This window comes from Saccopteryx leptura, chromosome 5 (assembly GCF_036850995.1).
Source record: "Saccopteryx leptura isolate mSacLep1 chromosome 5, mSacLep1_pri_phased_curated, whole genome shotgun sequence".
Classification (NCBI taxonomy): Eukaryota; Metazoa; Chordata; class Mammalia; order Chiroptera; family Emballonuridae; genus Saccopteryx; species Saccopteryx leptura.
Window position 1 is genome coordinate 182,381,835 of NC_089507.1, and position 5,460 is coordinate 182,387,294.

At 46.9% G+C, this 5,460-nt stretch overlaps 1 pseudogene; it reads right to left on the reverse strand.

The window, feature by feature from the left end:
* Positions 1-508: 508 nt before the first annotated feature.
* LOC136406623 (H/ACA ribonucleoprotein complex subunit 1 pseudogene) lies at positions 509-4,357 on the reverse strand (annotated as a pseudogene).
* Between the last annotated feature and the right edge of the window lie 1,103 nt (positions 4,358-5,460).

The window sequence follows — 5,460 nt, forward strand, 5'->3', positions numbered from 1 at the left end:
CTGTCTTTTGCACTTATGTTTGTATGGCGCTGACATCCGAGTAACACTCATATAACAACCAGTTAACTTTGAGATTTGCTCAAGAAAGAAGGTCCTGATCCACAATAGACTATACAGGTTGGCCCTGGCCGGTTGGCTCAGCGGTAGAGCGTCGGCCTAGCGTGCGTAGGACCCGGGTTCGATTCCGGCCAGGGCACAAAGGAGAAGCACCCATTTGCTTCTCCACCCCTCTGCCGCGCTTTCCTCTCTGTCTCTCTCTTGCCCTCCCGCTGGAGCAAAAGATGGCCCGGGCGCTGGGGATGGCTCTGTGGCCTCTGCCCCAGGCGCTAGAGTGGCTCTGGTCGCAACATGGCGACGCCCCGGATGGGCAGAGCATCGCCCCCTGGTGGGCAGAGCGTTGCCCCATGGTGGGCGTGCCAGGTGGATCCCGGTCGGGCGCATGCGGGAGTCTGTCTGACTGTCTCTCCCTGTTTCCAGCTTCAGAAAAAAAAAAAAATAGACTATACAGGTTAATGCAGAAATCAACTGGTTAATTCCTCCGCCAGCTGTTACACTTAATGTCCTCTCCCTCTGAAACCACCACTTCCGCCTCGTCTGCCTCTGAAGCCTCCGCCTCTACCTCCTCTTCACCTCTATAACCACCACCTCTGCCACCTCTGCCAATTCCTCCTCTTCTTCTTCCTCCTCGACCGCGCCTGCCACCACCTCTCAGAGGTCCCTTCTCACCCGGAGGTCGAGGTAAAACTCTCTGCAGTGGCAGCAACTTATATGGGTCTATATAAAACTTCTGTAGTTTCTTAAAGGAGGATGCCTTCATGTTTTGATAACTGAAAAATCTCTAAGTTGTCAAAATATTTCATCCACTTTTCCAATTTGTTCTTTGTTTTCTAAATAAACTGGAGCATTGAAATAAGGCACCTTATTTTCATCTGTGCTACATTTACAAACTATGTCATCTTCACAAGGATGCAGGAACTCTCCTAATAAAACTACATGTTCTGGAGGTCCTTGGTCTTGGCCTTTGTTAAAGCCTCCGCGTCCACCCCCACGTCCAAATCCTCCTCTGCCGCCGCCTCTGAAATTACCGCCACCTCCACCTCGGAAGTAGTTGTTGCCGCTGCCGTCATGGCCGAAGCCACCACCTCGATGAAAGCCTCCACGCCCTGGGCCGCGAAAAGACACGCTTGCTCCTACCAGACTCGTCGCCCTCAGTTGGTGCTTCTCCCCCTGCAGGCAGCAAGATCTTTGCGCCGCCGCCGTCCCTTCCTTCTCCCTCCCGCGGCTGGGTTTCCCAACTAGCGTCACCCGCGCCCCCTCTGAACATAATATTAAATGTTGTTAAAATCATGTCAAATATGCTAGAAAACATAAAATAAGATCCTAATAAATCTTTAACAATTTGTGTTTTTTAGAAAGTCTTCCACACATGGAATAAAACTTTAAAAATGCATAAATAGTATTGCTTTATTTAAAGACTCTTCTATTAAATGTCAGAAAATATTAAGCAAATGCCTGGTAGCGCCCAGACACAGCTTTACACTGTCTGCTATGGACCTTTACAGCTAGAGATAGATTGTGGTTGCAAAGGTATCTTTTTTCCAGAGATTCTATTATTCTCCATAACTTTAATCTCTGATGTGCAAAATGATGTCCAAATTATTTTTTTGTATAAGATGAATGACAATGGGCCCTGGCTGGTGGCTCAGTGGTAGAGTATCGGCTAGGTATGTGGAGGTCCCAGGTTTGATTCCTGGTCAGGGCACACAGGAAGAGCAACCATCTGCTTCTTCTCCCCACCCCCTTCTTTCTTTCTCTCTCTCTCTCTCTCTCTCTCTCTCTCTCTCTCTCTCTCCTTCTCCCGCAGCCATGGCTCAAATTGTTGGAGCAAGTTGGCCCCAGGTGCTGAGGATGGCTCCATGGACTTGCCTCAGGTGCTAAAATAGCTTAGTTGCCCAAGCAACAGAACAATGACCCCAGATGGGCAGAGCATAACCCGGTAGGAGGCTTTCCAGGCAGATCCTGGTTGGGCATATGTAAGAGTCTGTCTGTCTGCCTCCCTACTTAAAAAAAAAAAAAAGTGAATGACAATGAAGATTAAGGCAAAACTTTAAATGTGCCCCTTAAGAAAATGTGTTTATGTGTTTACTTGTGTAAGTAGAAAGTAATCCAAGAATTAAAAGCCAAAGAGAATCAGCAGATACCAAATGTCTATCGGGTTCTCACTAACAGCCCTGGTGGGTTAGCTCGGAGCATTGTCCCGAAGTGTAGAGCTTGTCAGGTCCCCGGTCAGAGCACATACAGGAACAGATCAATGCTCCTCTCTCTCTTTCTCTCTCCCTTCCTCTCTCACTAAAATCAATACATAATTTTTTTTTGTTTAAATTCAAGTTGTATACATTAAGATTTTTAAAAAAGTTCTCACTAAGATATATTGGGGGTGGCTGGTAGAGGCCTCGCCATCACGGAATGCCACTTCCTTGTCTCTACCACCATTTCTTTTCCTGCTCAGATCAGCCCAGGAAAGAGCAGCAGATTTGAAGCACATCCAACCCTACAACTGGGGGTGGAGGGAGGATTGATGAGCCAAGAGAGTGTGGAAATTCTCCACGTGGCTGAAAACCCCTAGTCTACCCAATTTTCTCCACCGATTCTTAGACCTATGCTGTCCAACAGAACTTTATGCAGCGCTGGAACGCGTTCTGCATTTTTGCTGTCCGAGGCAACAGCTGTGGCTAGTGAGCACTCACAGTATAGTTAGTGCCGCTGAGGAGCAGAAAATTTTAAGTTGTATTTAATTTTAATTAATATACATAAGTAGCTGCATGGGTCTAGTAACTACCATATTGCAGAACGCAGTCCCCGGGTAAGGGTAAGATAATGGCCACCACATAAAACTGGTTTAGTCATATCTTAAAATGGTCCCATGGGGTGTGTTGGTGGCTCTTGTTAAATAATATTCAGATTATGATGTTCTTTCTTTAAAATTTAGAGATAAGAATAAAACTTCGAGGCCCTGGCCAGTGGTTCAGTGGATAGAGAGGCAGCCTGGTATATGGACATCCCAGGTTCTATTCCCAGTCAAGGTACCATCTGCTTCTCTGTTCCCCCTTCCTCTCCCTCTTCTCTCCCCCTTCCCCTCCTGCAGCCAGTGACTCGATTGGTTCAAGTATGGCCTGGGGCACTGAGAATAGCTTCACTGGAGTGCATCAGCCTCAGATGCTAAAAATAGCTCGGTACTCAAGCCTCAGCCTCAGATGGGGTTGCCTGGTGAGTCCTAGTTGGGGTGTATGTGTGAGTCTGCCTCACTCTCTCCCTTCCTCTCACCTAAAAAATAGAAAAAAACTTCCAGTCAACATTCTGATATCCAACACAAAGATGTCCATTCTTTGACCTCAGGAAATTCTTCACCTGCATAGCAGTTCCCTTCCCTCTCACCTACTCATGAACTTTTCTCTCATAATTATTTCCTCTTTTGTTTCCTCTCTGAGTTACCATTGTCATATTAAATGCTGGATTATCTTTTCTCTTTTAAAGTATTCTCTCTGAGACCTCATTTTTCTCTTGCTAAAGCTCCATTCTTTTGCTCCCTTTTATAGTAAACATTCTTCAAGAAAATGGCTTAAATTTTTCCACTTCCTCAGCTTCCATTTGCCCTTGAATCCACTGTAATTGAGGTATTTGTTTGTTTGTTTGCTTGCTTCCTTTATGAGAGAGAGAGAGAGAGAGAGAGAGAGAGAGAGAGAGAGAGAGAGGATAGAAAGGGACAGACAGACAGGAAGGGAGAGAGATGAGAAGCATCAATTCTTTGTTGTGGCACCTTAGTTGTTCATTGATTGCCTTCTCAAATGTGCCTGAACTGGGAGGCTAAAGCAGACTGACTGACCCCTTGCTCAAGCCAGAAACCTTGGCCTCAAGCTGGTGAGCCTTGCTCAAACCAGATGAGCCCGCGCTCAAGCTGGCAACCTCGCTGTTTTGAACCTGGGTGCTTCACGTCCCAGTCCGATGCTCTATCCACTGTGCTACTGCCTGGTCAGGTTGTAATTGCGTTTTTACCCCCAGAAGTCCACGAAAGCTTCCGTGTTACCAAATCCAATGCTGCATGTTACTAAATCTAGCAACCAATTCTCAACATTCATCATCCTTGTGTTATAGTAGGCAGTCAGACAGACATGCGCAGGGTAGGAATGATAGGCCAGGTACAGAAGGTCACCAGGGCAGAAAGCCAAGGTGCCTAGCAATGGGAAAAACTGTGAGAATAATATTGTAGAGTGGGACCTCGCCCCAGGGTGATCTTTTTCCCCTGTCATATCACTAGTCATGTGGTGTAGACCCTCTGACCTTTCATATCACTAGTCATGCTGTTTAGAACTCCTTAGAGGAGGAACAACAAGCCTGAGAAAAGCCTCATACAACTCCCAAATAAGGCCTTGCACGCCCACTCTTTTCAACATTTAACCCTCAGGACAATGAAGTTCTGATTTTCATCAAGGAATATTAAGAACAAAGCTTCAGGTCTATTGATCACTGTTAGGAAACAGCTGTGTTAGGCTTGCTCACTGGCACTCTGCATGATTGGTGCATGAGCACATGGCAGAGACACGCATGCATAGTCTATGTAGGGCTATGGGTTCTTGCCCTCAGGGAGAATTTCAGTTTGCCTGCCCACCACTGCAAGGGACCGTTTTGCTGTTTGTTCACCCGCTGCTCTGAGAAGTGGTTTTCCCCTGCCTGTTTGCTCATCTGCCATTGTGAGGCTCTAGTAAACAAGAATGGCCCACAGCTTTTCAACTCCACAGTTCATCTACCATCTGCCCAAACCCAAGGGAAACCTGCCTGGCCTTGACCACCAGCATTACATCTGGCATAGTGGGCAGGATTTGGACCAGATTTGTCTGGAGCCTTTGACACCCTTGAAAGGTGGGATAGAGGAGTGGCCATTTTTCTCCAGCTTATGGTATCCTGTGGCTGTTTTTTACAGCTCTGCAAGGAGAAACTGAAAGCTCTGTGTGAGAGGCTGGATGAGGTCAAAAGCTCCAGAATGAGCTGCAGACTGAGTGACAGCAACGGTATGAGCTGGAACCATCACTGGAGAAAGAGTTGTGAATTCAAGAACTCCAGTTCAGGCTACAGACTGAGAACCAATGGCAGCATGAACGGTAACCAGTGCTAGAGAAGGAGGCTGACTGCTTTCAAGAGCTGCAGTGTGAGATGCAGGCTGAACACCAATGGTACCTGGAACAAGAATGGTGGTTTGAAAAATAAATGTGGTCCAAGAGTTGCAGTTTGCCCTAGAAGCCAAATGTCGGCAGTGACAGTTGTTAGAGAATCAAATATAGGTTCAACAGTTCCAGTTTCAGCTTCAGGCTGAGAGCCAGCAGCTGCAGGAGCCAAAGCAGGTGCTGAAGAAGGAGCAGCATCCGTGCTAGTGGAATGGCTCTAAGTCAGTGGTACCAGGGATTT